Source organism: Hylobates moloch, unplaced genomic scaffold (genome assembly GCF_009828535.3).
Source record: "Hylobates moloch isolate HMO894 unplaced genomic scaffold, HMol_V3 SCAFFOLD_1, whole genome shotgun sequence".
In the NCBI taxonomy this organism is placed as follows: Eukaryota; Metazoa; Chordata; class Mammalia; order Primates; family Hylobatidae; genus Hylobates; species Hylobates moloch.
Genome location: NW_026652276.1, coordinates 230414449 through 230437918, shown reverse-complemented (window position 1 = coordinate 230437918; position 23470 = coordinate 230414449). Strand labels below are relative to the sequence as shown.

At 49.7% G+C, this 23470-nt stretch overlaps 1 non-coding gene and 1 pseudogene across 1 annotated transcript; both read left to right on the top strand.

Moving 5' to 3' along the window:
• Positions 1-4241: 4241 nt before the first annotated feature.
• LOC116814500 (zinc finger protein 746-like) overlaps positions 4242-23470 on the top strand; it is a 29499-nt pseudogene continuing 10270 nt past the window's right edge.
• TRNAC-GCA (transfer RNA cysteine (anticodon GCA)) lies at positions 15758-15829 on the top strand. Its single transcript has one exon. It is a non-coding gene; the product is annotated as a tRNA-Cys (tRNA).

The following is a 23470-nucleotide window of genomic DNA, read 5'->3' as shown; positions in this document are numbered from 1 at the left end:
TCGGCTCACTGCAACCTCTGCCTCCCAGATTCAAGAGATTCTCTTGCCTCAGCCTCTGCAGTACCTGGCATTACAGGCACGTGCCACCATGCCTGGCTAATTTTTGTATTCTTAGTAGAGATGGGGTTTCACCATGTTGTCCAGGCTGGTCTCGAACTCTTGACCTCGTGATCCGCCCACCTTGGCTTCCCAAAGTCCTGGGATTACAGGTGTGAGCCACCGCACCCAGCCCCAGGTCCAGTTTCAAGTACTGTACACTTAAGTGTGAAAGGAAAATAAATCTTGGGGCCCCCAAATCACTAACCTGAAGGGAAAAGTCAAGCTGGGAACTGCTTAGGGCAAATCTGCCTCCCATTTTATTCAAAGTCGGCCCTCTGCTCACTGAGATAAATGCATATCTGATTGCCTCCTTTGGAGAGGCTCATCAGAAGCTCAAAAGAATGCAACCATTTGTCTCTTATATACCTGTGACCTGGAAGCCCCCTCCTTGCTTTCAGTTATCCTGCCTTCACCTCAAGTTGTCCCACCTTTCCAGACCTAACCAACGTACATCTTACACATAGTGACTGATGTCTCATGTCTCCCTAAAATGTATAAAACCACCACATTCTACCCTCACCATTTGCTGGTTCCAGAAAAAATGAAATCTTTACCCTAGTGTCTAATAGAAAAGAAGTTAAAATGTAGGCACCTATTTAAAATGTCAAAATTGAAAAGCTGGAGGGGTTATCTGGATTTGAACTGGTGTCCTGTTGGATCTGCAGTCCAATACTCTACCCCTGAGCTATACTCTATCCTGCTATTGTGTGGGTTAATTAATATCTTTGACTTTTATAGTCATACCCAGATTACCAGGAACCTATGAGTTGCCACTTCAAAATGGAAGCTCATAGGAGCTGCCAGACCCACCTGAGTGAAAACTCATTGACCTTGTGCATAACAAGAGGCAGTCTCTCCTCCTCAGATACCCCGGATCCTGTGTCTTCCCTGCCTTGAGTCCCTGGGTTGGGGCAGCAGCCTGGAAAAGCACTGCTAGAATGACCTACAGAGTCAACCTCTAGTGCCTGTCATGATGGGCACCTACAAAAGAAACTCCGTGTGACTGAGGTGTCTGTTCTAACACACTTAATGACAGAGTTGGGTCTGGCTCTCCTGGCCCAGTATTCCATTCAGGGCACTTTCAGCACAACTGCAATCTAGGACAAAAGATGATTCTTCCAGCTCCACTTCTTCAGTTAATATACATGGAGAATGACGGAGAAGGAGCAACTCCAAGAAATAGTGAGAAGGTGGTAGCTGAGTAGATTTTGGAATCCCCAAAAGCCTTAAAAGGACCAATGTTAACCTAGTTTCAAGGACCAAAAAATGCTGCAGGAGAACAACCCCACTTGACTCTTTCATTGTTTTTTTAAGCGACAGGGTATTATACTGTTACCCAGGCTGGAGTGCAGTGAAACAATCATAGCTCACTGCAGCCTCCAACTCTTGGGCTCAAGCAATCCTCCCACCTCAGCCTCTTAACTAACTGGGACCACAGGTGTGTGCCACCATACCCAATACTTTCTATTTTTATTTTTTTGTAGAGCAGACGTCTCACTATGTTGCCCAGGCTAGTCTGAAACTTGGGGCCTCAAGCGATCCTCCTGCCTTGGCCTCCCAAAGTGCTGGGATGAGCCACTGCGTCCAGCCTCCCACGTGAACTTTCTGATGGCAAGCAGAGCCCTGTCCCTCTTAGAAGGAACACATGGAGTAACACTTCGGTTAGCTTGTTTTCACCTCCTCAGCTATGCCAAGGCCCTGCCTCTTCTCTTGTCACAGGAGCTGGTAAACTGTCCCTTCTGTGAACTGTCTTTTCCTCCTACTGGAATTGTCTCCTTTACCCACAGGCCTTTTGCCTTGTAGCCCTGGCAACCTTCTCAGAAGGCAGCAAAGCCAGCCACTCCTCTCCACTTCTGGTCCGAGGACCTGGGAAACACTGAATTCCACAGTGATTTCTATAATGATGATAAATTCCTTCAAGGGACACACAGATGGTCACTTAAGTCCAGACTGCACTTTGCCCCACTGCTCACGTCCTCCAGGACACACCATGAAAGCACTAGTTTCCCTAGGGGCCATATTGCCATGGAGATAACACCTCTGTCTCCTCAAACAGGAATAAGCCGCTTTTCCAAGGTAATCCGGGAGTAGCTTTTCCAGGCAACATGGCAGGGACTTGCCAGCACATTGTTGTCTTGATAATAGAGGTAAATTATTATGCAGGGTGACCCACAAAAAGGCCACAGTGAGAGAGGAAGCAGTGGTCTTCTACTGGGTCCCATATCAAGTGGTGAAAGGAAGGCTGGACTCAGGGACATTTGCAGAATGATCTAGTCCCATCTCCTCACTTTACATGTGAGGCAAGGGCTGACTGACTTGCCCAAGGATCTCGACTGGTTAATGACAGAACTCACAGGTCTCCTGATTCCCAGTTCCCCCTACAATCTCCCTGGTGCACACGTCCCAGCCTAGACAAGGCTTGGGTATGTTTGATGTCCCTGCTGGCTTTTTTTTTTTTAATCCAGGACATTACAGTGAAGCTAAGGAAGCTTCAGAGTGCCTTCCCTGCACCAGCTCTGTGCCTCCTTCTAAATTTGTAATTTTATGAGGCTTTTTCTTAATAATGTTCTTCCTGATTACACAAGCTTCAGACCCATAAAACACGAGTCCACCCCTATGAGAGGAGATGTGTTACTTGAGAGGGGAAGGAATCATGTGGAAGAGATGAAGGGAAAAAAAAAAAACAGAAAAAACCTGGGGCAGGTCCAGGGACATTCTCCTACAGCTCATGGGGTGAGTAGGGTGATTTTACCCTTTGTGGGATTTACTCCAAAAGACAAAATGATGCCAAGGGCTCCAGGCAGCAAATCTCTAAACCCCCTCATTTGAGGGACAATCGCCCAGAGATGAGAGGCAGCAGAGAATAGCTAGGTTGTGCCTGTGACCCGAAGAAGCAAGTCAGACGCAGGAGCATTGGCAACACTATGAGTAAGGTCTTCCCCTACACGACTCCTGGGGCGATTCCATCTTTATACACAAACAAGAATGCAACCCGGATGATGCCCGGGCTGTACTGAACGTACAGCCCACGCTGATGAAGAGAAACTAGGGGAGAATGTTCAGATCCCGGTCCCCAGGCCTGGCAAGCCTCACAGACTCCGCGCCACATGTCGCAGTTTCCCCAGCTGGAAAGAGCCCCACTCAGCCTAGGAATCTGAAAGGCAATGGGCCTCTGTAACCACGTGGGGACCCCCGTTCAAGGCGCCCTCCATCCCCAGCCTCTTAAGGACTTTTAAATTTTTATTTTTCTCTCCTTGTTTAAAAATACTATCCTTGTTATTGAAAAATGAAAACATGAATTGGAAAAATAAAATGCATAAAAACGGCCTGTGCTCCATTAAAGAAAACGACTTAGTCTATGTTGACATGTTTGCTTCCAAACTTTCAAAACTATAGATACACATATACACAGTATATAATGCTACATATGATGTCATATATTGTTTTAAAGTGTTAATTTTAAAACAAAAACAGGATCGTTCTGGACAGGCTTTTTCTCTTAAAATATCGTGAACATCTGTCCATACCAAGTTCTTCCCCAAAATAATGTTCAATGATGGTATTGCATTCCATTGCTCATGCCATTAAAAAATATTTACTGTAATAAACACATGGTAGAAAATGCTAAATGGCGTCTACTGGTATATTCCTATTGTTCGAAGTATTTATTCCACTTCAAACACAGATGGGGATGAGTTACAGCTGCCCCCCGAAAACAGCCCAAACCTCCAGGCCCAGGACCTCGGGCGGCAGAAGTGCCTGTTCGGCCGCGCCGGGGCCCAGCTGGGCGAGGGGGCCGCACTGCCCGCGGCCACCGGGGAGGGCCCTGCGTGGAGGCCCCTGCTCGCCCGCGGGCGCGGCCAGGCGGGTCTCATGAGGGGGACTCTTTTGGTAACCGAGTCCCTCGGCCTGGGTCGCGGGTCCAGCGCAGTGACTGCGCGCGCACGCTCGGCAGTCGGGGAAGCGAAGGGTCGGCCAGGGGTCGCGGGGTCAGCGCGGGGTCAGCTCCGGGTCGCGGGCCAGGCGGGCGTCGCGCCTGCAGTTCGCCTCCGGAGCTGCAGGTGGGGCTGTGCGGCTGCCTGCCTCCCGGAAGCCTCATGTGCCTTCGTCGGCCGCGCCGGCTCCCAGGGTACAGTGCGGACCCGCCAGGAGCTAAAGGCGTTGACGCGACTGCGGGCGGCGCTGGGAGGAGCGGCGGCGGAGGCAGGGCTGGGCGGGTGCCGCCTGCGGAGAGCACTGGCAGGCAGGGCCTGCGTGGGACCGCGCGCAGCAGCGGCGACGACTTTATCCGGGCCGCGGGGGACAGCGCAGGGCCATGGAGGAGGCGGCCGCAGCTCCGGTAAGGGCGACCAGCGCGCGCACGGACTCGCGGCCTGGATGCCCCGGGCGACCCGGGCCCGGCACACGGGGGTTCCACGAGCCGGGCTGTACTACCGCGCCTGGGGCTCCGGGGAACAGGGCCGCGGGGTCTGCCGGGGCCTACTGCGCTTGCCAGCCGGGCCCCCCACTCCGGGCCGAGCCCGAGCGCTGGCGGAACGGTTGTCCCCGCCCCGGGCCGACCCAAGCCCCTCCGGGGCTTCCTGCCCCCGCCCCAGCCGCTGAACCCTACATCTGCGTCCCCCCACCCGAGGCTCCTTTTTCTGCCTGGCGCTCGGCCTGTGGGTCCCTCCCCCAGCTCCTCCCAGTGGCTTAGTGGTACCTGGGAGTTGTGCGGCTTCGAATCCGCGTCTACCGACACCCCTTACGTGCCCAGCTCCCCAGGCTCGGCGCGGAAGGGAATATAGAGCCAGGTACTGCACCAAGCCCTGTTGAGGCCTTAGTCTGTCCTTCTGTCCTCACAGCAAGCCTGTGGGGTGGGTACTGGTGTTATCTCTGTCATGCAAAAGAAAAACCTGGGGCTTAGAGAAGTTAACTTGCCCAGGCTCGCACACCTGGAAGTGTGAAAAGACACACAGTGGCTGTGTGTTCAAGGACCAAGCAGACAGGTACGCGGGCAACAATCGTGCAAAACAGAAAAGGGTGAGTACTGGCGCCCAGGTGGAAGCTTGCGGTGGGCTCCGAGGGAAGGAGTGTCAGGGGGCCGCCTGGTACCGCTGCTCACCCCTCCTGGCCTGATGCCCCGCGCCTCTGTGATTTGAGCCGGGCTTTTAGGGAAGGCTAGGATTTCCCGCCCAGCTAGACCAGTGGTGCTTCCAGGGAGGGAGGAGTGCAAAGGTGTAGAGAGACGGGACAGTGCAGGGCGTGTTCAGGCACAGAAAGGAGTCCATGAGCCTGGAGAAGATGGTTTTGGTTTGGAGGCAGTGGGAAAGGAGTCTGCAGAGAGAGACTAGGAAGGGGCTTGCATGCCTGGATTTCATCCTGCGGGTGGGCGGCCAGTGAGGGATCGGGCTCTTCTTACCATCAGCTCCTCTCAAGCAAAGAGTTTCGGCTTCCCGGCAGGAGTCTAAGGACAGCCCCACATATTCCAGCCACTTGTCAGTAAGAAGCTGGGCTGGAATGGGCAGCGCACAGTCGCCACCTCCCACCACATAGTGTGAAGGCCTTACACAGAGTTTCCTGGCCCCATCAGAATTGTAAGAAAACCAGGCACCTTGTTATCCATCTGTAAAAGACTAATATTTTCTTAATAAAGTAGTTTATGCAGAGGTCCCTTTCATGCCACACAAAGACTGTAATAATGCACGTGGAGGATCGGTAGGATTTCAGTGGATGGGGAGCTGGTGACCAGTTGAAGCTTCTGGAGTAAACTCTTGGCCTTTGACTTCACGTGGCAGGGACTGATCTAAGAAAGAAGAGGTGAGGGAACAGTGGCCTTAGGTGGAGGGCGAACTCAAACCCAGAACCAAGCAGGCCCACCCGGACTTGTAGGACCACCTACTCCTTGAGAGCAAGACTCCCACCCACATTGGGGTTTTTGCCTAGAAACAGTTCAGCTTGTCCAGAACATCCCAGCCTTGAAAACCTCTTAGAGTTCTACCTTCTTTGGGTCCTGTTTCCCTCCAAACAGCCAGACAGGCCCTTGAGTACTGTCCTGGACAAGTTTTTTTCTGCTTCTGCTCAAACTCTCCTTTTGTCTCTATTTTTTAAGGTATCTATTCACATTGTATTTCTCAGTGACTTTCCCTAAGTGAATCCACACTGGTTTCTAGTAGCCACTTCTTCATTTTGCAAATAATCGCCAACCTTTTGTTGAGGCATTATTTTGCAGAATGTTGTAAGGAGGCGTTGATCCTTGGGCATGGATACCAGGAGCTCCTCTCTGCCCTGTAGGTTCCACTTTCAGATGTGGGTGGCTCAAGTAGTCCAGCTCCCCACCCAAGGCAAAATGAGCTCCTTCTTCCTTGTCCCCAGCTGCCAGTCACTGATAGGCCATGTGAATGTTTCCAAGGACAGAGAAGCCCCTCATCTCGGATTAAGATGGTTTTTGCCCATATATAAGTGTAAGTTTGTGGCATATGTCCATTTTCCTCACCAGACTATATGTCACCACTCCTAGTACAGCTACAAAAATGATCGAGGCCATCATTTTTACCTTGAGGGGGTGGGAATTGGGAAAGAGAAAGAATCTTCTAGGGCTCAGGCAGTGTCAAAAAACTCTGGACTGATGGAGATTTGCAGTCATGGGGATTTTAGCTTGTGGGGGAGGGGCAGATGGGAAGGGGACAAAATGAGACTGTCCTGGGGGAAGAGGAACTGGCCATTAGATTTTTATCTTTATTAAAAGGGGACATAAGATGCTTTAAAAAAAATGAGCAGTACTCTTGTTTGTGCCGTTTCAGTGAACGAGCTGTGGTTTTTTTTTTTTTTTTTTTTTTTTGCTGAGTTATCGTCAATAGACAGTTCCTGTGTAATCATGAGGGGAGGTACAGGCTGGGCTCTAGTAAATCTGCAGTTTACCATTTCCCCACTAAAATACCGAGCAATGCTAAGTCACAGTATACGTAGCAAAATTGCACTGAGTGCCAGGCATGTGTCAAGGACCGTGGTGTGAAAAGGTGCAATACCATGTTCAGGGAGCCCACAGTGTAGGCGTGGGTAGGAAATTACTGTGTAGGGTGGTAAGCAGCGTGATAAGGGTCTGCATTGCCAACCTGAGATCTGGCATATGGTGCAGGATAGCCCCACTTGTCCATACCTATGGGCTCCCAGCCCAGCTCCCCCGTGCCTAGGGAGAGAGGGGCTCAATGAAGACAGTGGATGGAATGAATGATGCCAGTTTCTCTTTTGTTTCTGAAAGATTTCTCCGTGGACGATGGCAGCCACGATTCAGGCCATGGAGAGGAAGATTGAATCGCGGGCTGCTCGCCTGCTTTCCCTAGAAGGTCGAACCGGGATGGCTGAGAAGAAGCTGGCTGATTGCGAGAAGACAGCTGTGGAGTTCGGGAACCAGCTGGAGGGCAAGTGGGCCGTGCTGGGAACCCTGCTGCAGGAGTACGGGCTGCTGCAGAGGCGGCTGGAGAACGTGGAGAACCTGCTGCGCAACAGGAACTTCTGGATCCTGCAGCTGCCCCCGGGCAGCAAGGGGGAGTCCCCCAAGGTAGCCCTGGGACGCCTTGGGGTGTGGGAGCCCAAGCGGCCAAACCCGTGAGCGTGTGGGTTAGCGAGTGTGACACTTGTGGTTTCAGGTGCCTATGACATTTGATGATGTGGCTGTGTAGTTCGCTGAGCAAGTGTGGGGCAAGCTGGAGGACTGGCAGAAGGAGCTCTACAACCATGTGATGAGGGGCAACTGCGAGACGCTGGTCTCTTTGGGTAAGGCTTGACACTCGTTATTGGATTTTGGAAGTCCCTGTACTTCTCTCTCCACCTGGTTGTTTTCATGACAATGATATGTAAATCACCAGAAGTGTTGACCTTGAGAGTTGTTCCCTCCTGTGAAAGATGAGCCCTGGGTGATGGAGTTAAAAGCTCCCTTCGCCCTGTGCGCAGGGCCTCAGAATGCCAAGCTGGGAAAGGTGGTGGCTTCTCTCCTACACAGGTCCAGGGTATGGACCTTTCTATTGGTACTGACTTGGAGCGGGAAGGACCCCTCCTGCTCTCAGATCCAGTAAGTAATCGACTCACATTTGAGGAAGACTCTTTCTAATTCAGCCTTCTTCTACAGATACGCGTGGCCCTTACGGCAACATGTCTTGAGGTCAGTGGAGAACATGGGCCAGTGGTGCTGCTTGCAGCTGACATTTTCTTCATGCCTCAAAACTTTACTTCCCTCATTTTCTTGGGCTACTGCTGCTCTCCTTGTTTGATCCTGCCCAGGAAGGGCCTGGACTCTTTCTTCCTGGGCTGATTTCCTCTTCCTGATGGTTTCTGTGTGACCCTGGAGCCAAGGGCAGTGAGATCTGTTAGACAGGACGGGAGCAGGTGCAGACGTGAGGTTGTTTCGTCAGCACAAGTGCACTGCTGTTTAACGTGCACGCTCTGTGGCAGTTTCTTCACCCCGGCACTGTTGACATTTGGGACTAGGTGATTCTGTGTGTCGGGGGCATCCTCTGCATCGTAGGATGTTGAGCAGCAGCCCTGGCCTCTACCCTCCAGATGCCAGTCACCTCTCCCCCAGCCCTGAGCACGACAACCACAATTGTCTCCAGACTTTGCCAAATGTCCCCGGGGAGCAAAATTGCCGTGGTTGAGAGCTACTGCGCTATGACGATCAGGAGATTTCGTTTCTAGACCATTGTTGATTTTCCAGGCTGACTGTCCTCAGCTCTGACTGGAATGTGACAAAAACTAACCTGTCTTTCCTCAGACTATGCCATCTCCAAGCCCGAGGTCCTCTCCCAGATTGGACAAGGGAAGGAGCCCTGCAACTGGCGCTGCCCTGGCCCCAAGATTCCAGATGTTCCTGTGGACCCCAGTCCAGGTAAGGGCTGGGAGAAGGCCAGGGAGGCATCAGGTGATGTGCGGGAAACAGATGGAAAGGCCAGGAAGGGTGTGATCTTTCCAGAGAGAGCCGAGGAGAAACATGAAACTTACAGGTTTTACGTCTGAGTTTTTTATAGTTGAGTTTTAATGTCTAACTTACTCAGCTAATGCTCCAGAAACGAACACTTTCTATCAGGGAGACAGGTGACAAACCTAATTTTTTAGGAAGAGACAAAGGCAGGGCACACGTTGAGGGGAGGGAGAGGAGGACACTGAGAGGGAAGTCAGGAGCATAGTGGACACTTGAACAACACAGGGGCCAGGGGCGCTAGCCCCCAGTCCCACGCAGCTGAAGATCTACGTCTAACTTTTGACTCTCCAAAAAGTTAACGGATAGTCTCCTATTGACCAGAAGCCTTGATACTATGAACAGAGTATAACACATATTTTGTATGCTGTATATGTTATGTATTGTATACTTACAGTAAGCTAGAGAAAAAATGTTATTAGGAAAATCATAAGGAAAAGAAAATATATTTACTAATTAAGTGCAAGTGGGTCATCATAAAGGTCATCATCCTCATTGTCATCTTCAGATTGAGTAGACTGAGGAGGAAGAGGAGGGGTTGGTCTTACTGTCTCAGGGGTGACAGAGGCAGAAGGAAATTCACTTATAAGCCTGCACAGTTCAAACCCATGTTATTCAAGGGGCAGCTGTGTATTGAAAACAAAATTAATTCAAAGCTTTGCAAAAAGTCAGCCTTGCTTCCGAGAACCAATGTCTGTTTATTTATTTATTTTTGAGGTGGAATCTTGCTCTGTCACCCAGGCTGGAGTGCAGTGGCACGATCTCAGCTCACTGCAACCTCCGCCTCCTGGGTTCAAGTATTTCTCCTGCCTCAGCTTCCCGAGTAGCTGGGATTATGGGTACCTGCCATCATGCCCAGCTAATTTTGTATTTTTGTAGAGACGGTTTCACCCCTGATGTTAGCCAGGCAGGTCTTGAACTCCTGACAGGCCATCTGCCCGCCTTGGCCACCCAAAGTGCTGAGATTGCAGATATGAGCCACCGCGTCTGAACTCAACCTTAATTTAAGCCAGTAGCAGTTGTAGAACATAAATCCATTGGTCAGCCTTATGGTTTGGTATGATTAGAAGCACACATTTATTTAAGGTGAATCTGGTTACCAGATGTCAGTGTCTCAGATTTCCCTGGAGCCAGTCAGCATCTTTGAAAGTTAAGGGAAGGACAGATGGACACAGGAGAAAAACCAAATTTCTGAAGTGAAGACCTGCTGGGCCATTCGACGAGGGAGACCACATCTCTGCAAGGCTCAACCTCTGATTCCTCCAGAAGACCCACCCTTGACCATCCCACCTGCCTTGGTTTTCCCTTTCGTCTGACACTGAGAAAGGTGGTGATCCGCAGAGGCCCTCCTGTGCTCCACTTGTGTGAAATTAAACGCATCCCCCATATTCATCATCTCATCTCAGTCAGATTTGCACTTCCCTGAGGGCAGAAGCATGTTCTGAACTGGCCGCTTGCCTGTCGTCATCAGGACATTGACAGTTTAGTTCTACAGATGCATTTTGAGAATCTTCTAGATGGCAAGGACAGTGCTGAGCGCTAGAGGACATAAAGATGGCCGAGGACAGATACTTTTGGGCTGGAAAAGAGGGTTACAACCCGTGCGTGTCCAGCTTCCTAGCCTGGGTGGGAGGTTCTGGGTGGGTGGGTTTCGTTGTATTTACACCATGTGTGGAGGCTTCCCTCACTTCCACAGCATCATTAAACGAGAGTAAAGAGGGGCCTGGAAATATGCTGGTTGCTGGTAAGACCCCGTAACACTCTCTGGCTGCATCGTATAGTGTTCAGCAGCGTCCGTGGCCTCTACCAACCAGTAGAAAAGATGAGTAGACACAAACTCCCCTGTCCACGTTGAGCCTGTTGGCAGGGATCCTGTGTGGCCTTTATCCCTGTCCTGTTTTTCCAAGGAGCCGAGAATCACAGCTCATCCCTTGCCACATTGGGCCTAGCCCGTCCCCTTGTGAGATCTCACCTTCCCTTCTCACCTCCTGCACATCCCTCCACTGAGCCTTGTGGGAGTCAGGGCGCAGCAGACCCGCCAGGTCCTGAGTGTTCCCTGCTCAGACTGAACTCCAGGGGACCGCAGCCCTCTGAGTGCTTGTCATCCTCTTCCCTGCCTCCCTCTGAGCCCAGGCCCACCGGGGACAGGGTCCTCGCCTCTCATGATTGCATCTCTGCCAGCCTCACTCCCTCTCTAGAGACCCTGCCTTTGGGTCTCAGGCCTCATCTTTTTTGCTGCTTCTGCAGACCTTCCCTCTCTTCTCATCACTCTTCCTGCCCTCAGTCTTGGCCATGGCAGCCTTCTTGTTGATGGTCCTGTGCCCCCTCCACCCATCCCATGGCCATCCATGACTGTGATGACAGTGACTGCACCACACCCAGCATCTCCATCTCCAGCACACCAGTCCCTGGCCGCCTCCTACTGTCCCTTCAATTCCCTGTCTGGTGTCCTGATTCTAGCAGTTTCCAGTCTTTCAAGACCTGCAAGCCATCAATCTTGCTGCCTTTTCACTGCCCTCACTCCTCATTTCCCTCCATGCCCACCATTGTGGTCTCCCTTTGCACACAGCCTCAGTGCCCTTGCCCTTGTTTTGTTTATTGTATCCACCTGGTGAAATCCGTTGGCATTCTGCACCTGCAGTCAAACAGCTGCACATGGCTGCAGAGAACCACATAAGCTGGCTGCTGGTGTCACGTGACATCCACGCCCAGCGACTTCAGTGGGTGCTCTGCCGCGCAGTCACACCATGCTTCCCTAGCCTAGGGGCTGGCCAACTGTGGCTGATGGCCAAATTTAGCTCATCTGTTTCTGTATGGCCCACAGCTGAGATTGGTTTCACATTTTTAACTTCCTTTTTTTAATTAAAGAGAAATACACCACTCACTTGCACAGCCCTCCCCATGCCATCTGCCTGCACCTGTGCCCCTTTCTCTGCCTTCAGTCCTGTGACTGCTAAACTGTTGACTCTCCAGCCAAAGCCCCACTTCCACCTGGCGCTGCATCCCACCCCATGCCAGCTTCTCAAGGGCAGCACAGTCAATCCTGCCTTGACTTCTACCCCTACAGCCACGGCCTGCTTCTCTGCTCCACTTCATGGCAGAACCCCTTGGGTACATCTGTGGTTGCTGTCTCTTGCCCCTTCCCTCCCACTCTCTTACCCCCTCCACCAAAACCTCTCCAACCTCGGTTACTTACCAAGGGCCCTCCGTGGTGCTGAATGGTCTGTCTTCTTACTTGGCCTGTTCGTAACACTTGCCATGTCGCTCACTTTCCTCTCACCTGCCACCCACCTTCACTGCTCTCTCTTCGCTGGTTCCTGTTGCCCTGTAGAGCCTCTCAGCCCCAGAGCGCCCCTGGTTTTCACACCCCCTCTCTACTTGCATTTCCTCACTCCCATCGTCTCCCAGGGTCTTGGGGCCACATGTACCATCTAGAAATGTGCGCCTCAAACCTGGGTTTTTGCCCTAAATTCCGCACATCTAGCTGCTTGGCCTGCATCTCCACCTGAGTGTCTCATAGACTTCCCCCTAAACATTCCCAGAGCTGAGCTCCTGTCTTCTCTGAATAGCCTGCTCCTCCCGCATTCTCCCCAACCCAGTAAATGGCAGCTCCATCCTTCCATTTGCAGGCAAAACCCCAGGAGTCCTCTCTGACCTCCTCCTCCACATCCCCATCCACTCCACCAGAAGCCCTACTGGCCCGCCCTGCCAGGTTTGCCCAGAGTCTGTCCACACCTTGTCCCCTCCAGTCTGACACCCAGGCTTATCGTCTCTTGCTGAGGTTGTTGCCAGCCCCTCTGCCCCTGCCCTGATCCCCCAGAGTCTCGTCTCAGCCCAGCAGAGTGATCCCTTTTAGACCCAAGTCCTGGCTTTCCATCTAACCCGCACCGTCGGCTCACCTCCTCCACTTTTCTCTCACTCTCTGCCCAGCTGCACCATCCCTGGTGCTGTTCCCTCCACCCTGTGCCAGGGCCTTTGCAGTGCCCTCTGCTGGGAGTCCTCCTCAGGCAGGTCCCACCTGCAGGCCTTTCCTGTCATCAGCACTGCAGGCCCTCCCCACCCAGGACTCCGGGCCTACTTTCCTGCTTTGGGTCTTCCGTGTTAGACAGGCTCACGTAATATATATGTTTCCTATTTATAGATTCATTGTATGTCAGGTCTCCCTCATTAGAATGTCAGTTTCAAAAGTACAAAGACTTTTTAGCTGTTTTCTTCGTATATTCATTCTAGGCACCTGGAATATTGCTGAGCATAGAGTAGGAATTCAATAACTATTTGCTGAATGTATGCCATGCTGTGTAATTTAAAACGTGTGTGTGTATGTGTGTGATGTGTGTGTGTGCAAAATAACGGATTTTTGATGCCATTTAGGTCTCCCAGGCCTCCCTAGGGCAGCCGCTTGTCCGCTTGTCCTGAATTGTCTGTTTATCCTTTCTATCCACATTTTTTTTTTTTTTTTTTTTTGAGCCGGAGTCTCGCTTTGTTGCCCAGGCTAGAGAGCAGTGGCATGGTCTTGGCTCACTGCAACCTCCGCCTCCCAGGTTCAAGCAATCCTCCTGCCTCAGCCTCTGGAGTAGCTGAGACTACAGGCTCATGCCACCACGCCCGGCTATTTTTTGTATTTTTGTTAGAGACAGGGTTTCACCGTGTGAGCCAGGATGGTCTTGATCTTCTAACCTCGTGATCTACCTGCCTTGACCTCCCAAAGTGCTGGATTACAGATGTGAGCCACCGCGCTCACCCTCTGTCCACATTTTAAAACGTCTACTGTGTGCATTGGTAATTGTGAACAATATATGGATTTTTGTGTTTTGAAACGTTACATAGATGTCATCATATTTATCACTCATTATTCTGTATTTCAGACTTATCCATGTTGATACATGTAGATCAAGTTCATTCCTTTTAACAGAGGCTTAATATTCCAGAAGCAACTATATTGTAACTTATTTTCCATTCATCCACTTATTGGCACTTAAGCTTTTTCTGATTTTTCACGCTCACAAGCGATTCTGTAGTGATCATTCTTGGGCCTATCTCTTTGTGCTCCTGTGGGGATGCTACTCCAGAAAACAGACCCAGCAGTGACCTCACCACGTCGTAGGCTTGCTTGATTTTGTCTCTGCCGTTGCCATATTGCTGTCCCCAGGGGTACCCCAGTGCCACCCGGTGCTCCCAGCAGCAGTTAACTATGAAGAACCTGTTTCCTTAGTCTTTGCCCAGTTTCTGTAATTACATTTCTGCCAACCTAATGGGGAGAGATCCTTGTCTTAATTCAGGATACCGGAGGCCTGAGCTTCAGGGCTCAAATATTTGCCTTCATGCCTGTTCCTGGCCCTGCCAGTTGTGCTGAGCTAATGGTTTGGGGCCAGCATGGGGCTGGGTCCCATCTGTTAAGGTGTCTCCCTTTTAAAGGCAAAGACTAATAAATGAGGAGAGGGAAGAAGAGAAAACAGTCAGGAAAATGTAGGCCAAGGCCTAAAGTACCCCACTGTGCAGAGGGTGAAAGTGAAGGGGAGAGAGAGTATGGGATGTAGGTAAGAGAAGATAAAACTGAAGCAGGAGAGAAGGAGAGAGCAAGCCTCCAGCTCTAAACAGCAATTATCCAAATTGTTGCCCCACACAGGGACTGAGGAGGCGGCTGCAGGATTCTAGGCAGGAAAGATTTCTAGAAGTCCTCTGATAGGTCCATGGGGAAGGACAGGGTAAGTTCAAAGCCAGATAAAGGTCTGTCTGAAGAACCATTGCCAGTGGTTCACTGAAAATGATGAGAAATTACGATGTATATTAGATCCTTGGGCGTGGGAACATAGGTGAAACAGTGTCAATCAGGAAAGTCTAAACAGATGAGAGGGCACATTTTGGGAGCAGAGCATCTGGCTGCATATCAAGTAGTCCCTGGTTCAAGACGGTGTCACTTGTTGGCCCTTCCTTTCACTCTGCCCACGTGTTTGCAATCACTCCATCCTGTGTCACGTCTCAGTGACCACAGATTTCTCTGATTCCCACTTCTCCACTTTTCCATGGATTGGATCCTGTCTTCTGGTCACTACTTTTATCTGACATATCGTGGGATTCAGCGAATGGAGGATAAGAGGAAAGAAGAGGAAAGGAAAAGGCAGTTCAACTCCTGCCCCAGAGTGTTCAGTGCAAAGAGGCCCTTTAGCATGAATGTGGATTCTAGTCATGACTTGGTCATTAGTCAGGTGTGTTTTGTTTGGGCATGATTTTAAATACTGTCATTTTTTCTAGATCTGTACCATGTAAGGGAACACATTAAACCAGTGTTTCCAAACCATGAGTCAGAATGGTGCAGGGAGTTGGTTAGAAGCACACGTTGTCCCTAGGTCCTTTCCCAGACAGTCTGGCTTAGGAGTCCTCAAGTGGGGCTCAAGAACTTTTGCTTTTACCTGGCTCTGCCCAGCCCAGCCTCACCTTTAAAGGGTCTGTTGAGCAACCAATTCTTTGAGTCCTGCCTTTCTAGGCGAGTTTAAAGGATGTTCTGGCTTCAAACCTCAGTGATTTTAATGTCCCTGCCTTCATTCAGACACTGGAGGAGGAAGGATGCTGGTTGTAAGTAGAGCTGGCAGGCAGGTGTGGAGTAGGAACAGGTTGTATGGTGACAAAGCAAGTACACATCTCATGATGATGACAGTCAGGGTGTGGCCATACAGGTTTATAGTTCTTACTGGAGACAGGCAATTAAATGGGGGTATAGCTCAGGGGTAGAGCATTTGACTGCAGATCAAGAGGTCCCTGGTTCAAATCCAGGTGCCCCCTCCCTATTTTCTTTTGTTGGGGTGATCAGACCCAACACCAGGTCGGGGTGACGAAGTCCAGTGGAGTCAAAGGAATGAGAAAAAGACAGTTTGAGAGAGAAAGTGGGACCAGGGGGCCATGGTGAGTTTGGAGGCGGTGGAGGCCCGGAGCTCTGGGAGCACACGCTTTTTATTGGTGCTCAAACAAACAGGTGGTGAGGATGTGGGGATTGAAAGGAGACAGTGTATCAAGTGAATGAGAAACATACGAATAATGGGAGTGCTAGAAGCAAGGAGCCAGCAAGTCTAGCCAGACATGCAAGCACTGCCTCAGCTTCTCTCCCAACACTCAGCTTTTCTCCCAACATCTTTTCACTCACTGATCATGATAGGATGTTCTACTCTTAGCTTTTCTTCAACACACATGGATTCATTCTGCAAAGCAGGAAAGAGAGGAAGCAGGTCAGGTCTTCACTAGAAAGCCTTGCCTGACACCAGAAGCTCTAGAGAAACCCAGTTTCTTGAAGGCTAAGTCAGTGCTCACAGGTCTGGAGAGAACTCTTTTTTCTCTTGCACATCTCAAGCCTCATTTGGGGAATTCAGAATTGTGTAAGTTTTGGTGGAAGAGGATCCTGTCTCTGGTTAAGGAAAAAACGAGGTCAGATATGTCCCCCCCCGAATGTTGGTGTGTGAATGAGGGTTCCTCAGAGAAAACAGAACTGATAGGGGCTGTGTGTGTGTGTGTGTGTGTGTGTGTGTGTGTGTGTGTGTGTATGCGCGCTCATAGAGATTTTAAGGAATTGGATCATGCCGTTGTGGGGGCTCTCAAATCTGATGTCTGCGGGGCGTGGCAGCAGTCTGGAGACACAGGGAAGAGTTGAGGTTGCAGCTCGAGCCTGAAGACAGAGCTCCTTTCTTGGAAGACAGCAGACATTTCCTCATAAGGTTTTCATCTGATCGGATGAGGCCCACCCACATTTTGGAGGGTAATCTGCTTTACTCAAAGTCTATAGATTGAATGTTAATCACATCTAAAAGATACTTTCACAGCAGCATCCAGATTGCTATGGACAAACGTCTGGCCACCATGGCCTAGCCAAGCTGACACATTTAAGGAAAAAAAATTTTTTTTGAGACAAACAGGGTTTCCCTCTGTTACCCAAGCTACAGTGTCGTGGCGTGATCTCAACTCACTGCAGTCTCCATCTCCTGGGCTCACAGCCTCCCGAGTAGCTGGGACCACAGGTGCGCACCACCGCACCCAGCTAATTTTTGTATTTTTCGTAGAGATGGGGTTTCGCCATGTTGTCTAGGCTGGTCTCAATCTTCTGACCTCAAGTGATCCACATGCCTCAGCCTACCAAACTGCTGGAATTACAGGCGTGAGCCACTGTGCCTAGCTGACGCATAAAACTAACCAGCACAATTGGTAGTGGCTTCAGTTTGGCCAACTATATTCTCCTAAACAAGACTGTGAAGGTTGAATAAATCCTACATAGAGGCAGGGTGAATTTGGAATTCATTCTGGAGATGGCAGAGCTCTGGCAATGGCAGTAGGGCCAGAGGCTGCAGCCAGCGTCTGTTGTGGTGGCAGTGGCGGCTCCCAAGCCAGGGTGGGCTGAGGTCCTGCCTGGTTTTTTTGTTTGTTTGTTTTGAGGCAGAGTCTCGTTCTCTTGCCCAGGATGGGGTGCAGCAGCACGATCTTGGCTCACTGTAACCTCCGCTTCTGGGGTTCAAGCGATGCTCCTGCCTCAGCCTCCCGAGTAGTTGGGACTACAGACACCTGCAACCACACCCAGCTAATTTTTGTATTTTTAGTAGAGACGAGGTTTCGCCATCTTGGCCAGGCCGGTCTGAAACACCTGACCTCGTGCTCCACCTTCATCGGCCTCTCAAAGTGCTGGGATTACAGGCATGATCCACCGCACCCAGCCGGTCCTGCCTATTTGACGAGCCTGGCTCTGCAGGCTTCTCTGAGGTGCATGAGTTTCTTGCCATCCTGTGAGCAATTGCCCCCTGTGTCTACAGTAACCTTAGATGACATCTTTAATCAAAGTGCCCTTGCTGGTACCAGGGATGTGTAACAAGTGATTACAGAAACGTGAAGGGAATGTGAATTGGAAATCTGGCCTCATTAAACTTGAAGGTAATGACAATCTAGGTAGTTTATGGGGATAGAAATCCAGAAGTCCATATCAGACTGTAGAAAAGTTGAGTAACTTTTGCCTGCAGTTCCATCAGGACAGATTTGTAGTTCCCAGATTATAAGTGGCCTCTGGGCAGGATGGCTGGTCCTACCAGTTTTAAGGCAGATAGCTCACGTGTCACCCTGTATGATGTGTTCTACATGGACTAAAACACAGGCCTTTTTCTGACTGTATAACAAAACTCTCTGATCTCCTGCCACCAAATAAGTGAAACAGCTGAAAATGAGAGCCAGGGCTGATCCCTGTGGCTTGCCAAACTTTGATGTCCATGGAATTGGCAGCTTCCCCCAGTCTCCCAGCTGCAAATAGGTCAGTGATTAAGAGGGCAGAACTTCAGGAATTGTAAGATGGACTTAGGGGAGCATTTGGAAAACTTGATTTATCCCAAATCACCAACCCTACCTAATCTCCAAGCCTGCCGCTTCTTCCTGCCTGAAAGCCAACCAGCCCAGATGGAAGGGTTTTCACTGCAAGAGATTGGGTTCCCCACCCTCATGGTCTCTTGACCTGCAGTGAGAGTAAGATCTCAGTTGAGCCTGGGCACCAGTTGCTGGGAGGCGAAGACGCAGATACCAAAATCAGTTCCAGCTGGCTAATGTATGTCAGCAAAAACTTTAAGACCATGTGTGGATACAGATTATTGGAGTACTTCATAAAGTAGAAAAACTGTAGTTTTAAATGAGCCTGAATTTTTTATTAGGAGTGTACCCAATTAAAATTCTATTTAAGATACCATAGCTAGAGCAGCTGGGATAAAACTGTTTGCTCTGTTGGTGGACCTAAGCCTGGATTCACAGGAGGCCAATTCTAAATGCATTTGAGATACTAGGGATTTCTTGCTATAATGTAGAAAGAATCCATAGGCTTCAGGGGGTAGGTAAGTTAGAGTGGATTTATCACATGTGACTTAACCTGGCTTGAAAAATACGTAGGTGTGTGGAGCTTCTACATTCGTAAAAAGAGTTCTGGTAGCTGTTGTCTGTGGACAGAGATGCTGGTGGGAGGGATGATAGCGGAAAGGGAGCCTCTGATTTCAGTGGGGCTGGGAGGATCCTAGGGTGTCAGAGGCCAAGCACTGTGATACTTTAGCCCGAAGTGAAGTTTGGCTGTTATTCCGTGGTCTGTGCCACACAGGTCTTGGCTGTGACTCATCAGTGGTGAAGATTTTTGGCCTGAGAATGGGGAGCCCATCGTGACCCCCTAGATGTGTAGACCTGAACTACCACCATAGCTGGCACAATGGAGGTTCCTGACCTCTGACCCATTCCCCAGGTCTGAATCTGCTCAAAGAACCTGCCTCCCTTGATGATAGGGAAGCCAAGCTTGAGAAAAGGACTCTGCCAAAATATCCAGTCATGGACAGTAAATCCTTCTGCCCGATTTCCCATATTAGGCCCTTCAGCTATTTGCCTGGAAACTACATGGAGGAGTGGGAAATATCCACATAATTTGGGATTATTGGTGGCTCTGCTGCATCTGTGAAGCTTCTGGAGATCCAGTAATTTGGGTAACATCAGAATATCCCAGAAAAGAAGACATCCTGCATCTTGCTTTGTTTAGCTACCACCATCAGAGGGGGCTCGAGAGACCACAGTTACTACCCATGGTGTGCTCCTCTCACCCAAAAGGCTACAGACTGCAAGGTTTTCATCACATAATAATGAGATGAGCCTTAGAGGACTGATCAAAAGGTTCCAGTCGGCTTGCCCTTTACCTATTCTTATTTTTATTTACTGATTTTGGAATCTGACTCCAGCTTCCTTTCTCTTACTGGAGCCCATGATCTGTATCTGTCTGCATGGAGGAGAGAGAAGAGGTTGATGACATCAGGTCAGTCCTCTGGGAAGTCCCAGCTGACTTCCTCCATCATCTCGCTCCTTGCCCGCAGTCTCACAGAGCCTCCCAGAATCCTACTTTTCCCCAATCCTTGGTCTGGGTAGGCCAGGGTGTGAGTCTGCAGCAGCCCCAGATGGGAAATCCAGAACCTGAGGGCACAGAGCTAAAGTCCAGGGTGCAGCACACTAAGCTTAGAAATCTAAGCTCATTAGATTTCTCATGCCCATTGAAGGCGGGCGTGAGACTGTGGCTGTTTCAGGTTCTCCTGTGCCACAGTGGAGGCTGGGTGCTGTGCAGAATACAGCAGGACTTAGAGACATGGCCCAGCCCTCTTGGGGATCACGTGGATGTCCTTGGGGAGATTTTGGACTACTCTGCAAAAGTGCTGGAGTGGTACCCAGAGGGCTGCAGGAGGCAGGGGTCTGTGCCTTACAAACTTTAAAGTCCATAAAATCATTTGAGGGCTATTGAGTCTGCACTTCAGAGATGCTATGCATCAGGGATTAGATAGGCTATGTCATTTTTCCCCAAGTGGGTGGATTGGGTGGAGCTTATGACCCAGGACCCACTTCGGTGATTAAAACAGGGTAGAGGGCACCTGGATTTGAACCAGGGACCTCTTAATCTCTAGTCAGATGCTCTACCCCTGAGCCATACACCCAGTCATAGGAGGATAGTGTAATTAACACAATTTTCATGTGTTGACACAACAAGAGCAAGACCCAGCTCTGCCGGTTTGGATGTCCAGGCCAGTTCTGTTTCTCTGAACTCTGGCCTCCCTCCTGTCACTAATACTTCTTTCTCCATCATCACTTCTGGCTAAGGACACCCTGGTGGCCTTGTTGACCTTTATAAATGGAGAGACCCTTCAGGTCATCCAGATAATTCTCTTAGTAGCAATTGTTGGGCATCATGTGAGGTGTGCTAGGCTGGGGACAGAACTGTAACTAGGTGACACCACCTTTCCCTGCACTGAAAGGAGACCCAGTGGCTGTGTCTGGAGACTTGTATTTGACATAGAATACTGTTCGTGATAATTTGTCAAGTGAAAAGCAAATTTCTTTTGCTAAAAAAAAAAAGATACCCCCAAAATAATAGTCTTTTAAAAATGTGGCACATACATACCATGGAATATTATACAGCTGTAAAAAAGAACGAGATTATGTCCTTTGGAGCAACATGGATGGAGCTGCAGGGCATCATCCTTAGCAAACTAACACAGGAACAGAAAACCAAATACTGCATGTTCTCACAAGTGGAAGCTAAATGATGAGAACACATGGGCACAGAACGGGAACACTACACGCTTGCACTTGAGGGTGACAGGAGAGATCAGAAAAAATACATATGCATAGTACATGGCTGACAAAATAATCTGTACGCCAAATCTCCATGACATGAGTTTACCAATATGACAAACCTGCACGTGTACCCCTGAACCTAAAATAAAGTTAGAAAAAAAAAAAAGATTTTCTACAGAGTACCACTTGTAGGAATTTGTCCTTCAAAAATATTCCTATCATTGCATGAAGACACATATATGTGGAGATTCATGGACAGCGGTTTTTAAATTCCTCACAGCAAACACTGGAGACCATCTAAATATCCATTGGCAGGGAATTGGTTAAAACCCGGCTTTGTCGCTTACCCTGGAGGGGATGAGGAGAATGTGAAGATGCAGAGAAGCAGAGGATGCTGAGGGGACTCTATACCTTGGTCTTCTCAGTCAGGTAGAAAACAGGTCATCCAAAGAGAATAAAGGAGGTAGAGTGGGAATCATTACTTGGGAAGAAGGGCAAAGCCTGAACCAGGCACTGTGGGAAATGGAGAAGAGGTGAATTAGAAAGGAATAGACTCATTGCTCATTAGAGAGAGGCACTGGTTGAGGTCAGACTGGCATAGATTTGCAGTGGGACCATTTGTCTGGCTCTACAATTTACTCCAGCAAAGACTGGCTCCCCTAGAGCAAAGGTGGGAAAGGCCAATGGCAAGTGTATCCGCAGAAGCAGAAGGGCTCATGAGGGAGGTATACAGACCACAGGCCAAGCCCTCAAAGGAGCTGGAATCATGACTGAGAGGCCAAACATGGGGTCCATAATAGGCAGGCAGATAGCTGAGCCCCAAGGTGGCTCTCAGGTCATGGGAACAGAGAGAGAGAGGTAAACAAGATTAAGGTCAAAATGAGGATAATGAACCCTTTTCTGTAACAGTAAGTACACGTAAACATCAGAAGAGGTGTCATTGAAGGAGTTTTCGGATTCTAAGATCTTGGAATAAGTGGTGATCAAGTTTGGCAATGAATGTTGAACAACGAAAATAACGAAGGATTATAGCAAAATGGAAAGAAGCAAACAAACCAGAAGCTTAAAAGCTACCACTTGAAAGTCCGCAGCTAGTTGGTGCAGGCATGGCTTTCCATAGGGTCAAGAACTCAAGTTCTTCTTTCTGGCCGTCTGGCCGGCTTGGCTTTCATTCCAGCATGACATCACCCACATTGGCATCTCATCGACCTCACAGGCAGCAGGAAGATGGAAAAGACAAGTCTTTCCTGTAAGGACGCCCATCATTTTCACCTGATTCTCATTGACCAGCCTTATGCCTGTGGCCTCACAGCTCCAAGAGGGTCTAGGAAATGCAGATTTCCTTCTGGGAAGCCATGTGCCCAGCTGATAAAGAAGAAGCAGGGTAGAAGACACTAGTGGAAAATGCTGACTGTCTGCCTCACCACACCCCTTAAGAGCTGCATGAGTGGAGTTTGTGAACATTCGTAGAGGCAGCAGGATGGAAATCTCGGGAGGCCTTAGCATTGGAAGTACATTGCCATGGTGTTTGACATTCCTGAGGACAGAAAGAGAGGGCGGTGAGGAAAATAAGATTGTTAGCCTGGTTCTAAAAGTGTCCACTGTTTGTGGAGTCCAGTATATCAGAGAAGGCATGAACGGTGAGAGGAGAGAGTGTTGAAAGAAGATGGCTTGGAGAGAGGAGAAGCATGGAGAGACGGTGGAGGAGCTGGGGTCTGGAGGCAACGTGGAGAATGAGGCTGAGAAGGTGACCCCACCCTCTCCATTAAAGTTACTTATACTTTAACATGTTGACATTTCATCCTCTGCAAACTGTCTTGGCCTTCTGAGGGCTCACTCATTGAGCAATAGATCTTGGTGGTTCGTCTTGGAAATAGAAGACCAGTACTACCCCATCCCAGGCAGAATGACTGGATCCAGAAGGGGTACAATTAAGACAACTAGGAAATGCTGAAAGAGCCTTTGTTCCTGGAAGATGCTGTTCTGCTCTAGTTTTAAGTGCTGTCCAGAGGCTGAAGGGGAGGGATGGCTTGAGGGGAAAGCTGGCCTTCAGGTGTACAAGGATGGATAAAAAGGCAGACTTGCAGGGAAAGGCTAAGGAGGAAGGAGACTGTTTACAGAGTAGCTGGAGGGCTGGCGGGCTTGGGTGGAGGAGCTGAAACAGTAATGGGGATACAGGAAGGAGACTGCCCCGAGAGCCCGTTTCCACTAATAGAAGGCATTGGAGGGCAGGGACGGTAAAGGGGCAAGTACCCACGTTCTAGGCCAAAGCTCTAAGTGTTTGTGAAACTGGAACAGCAAAAGCTACTTCTTAAAAAC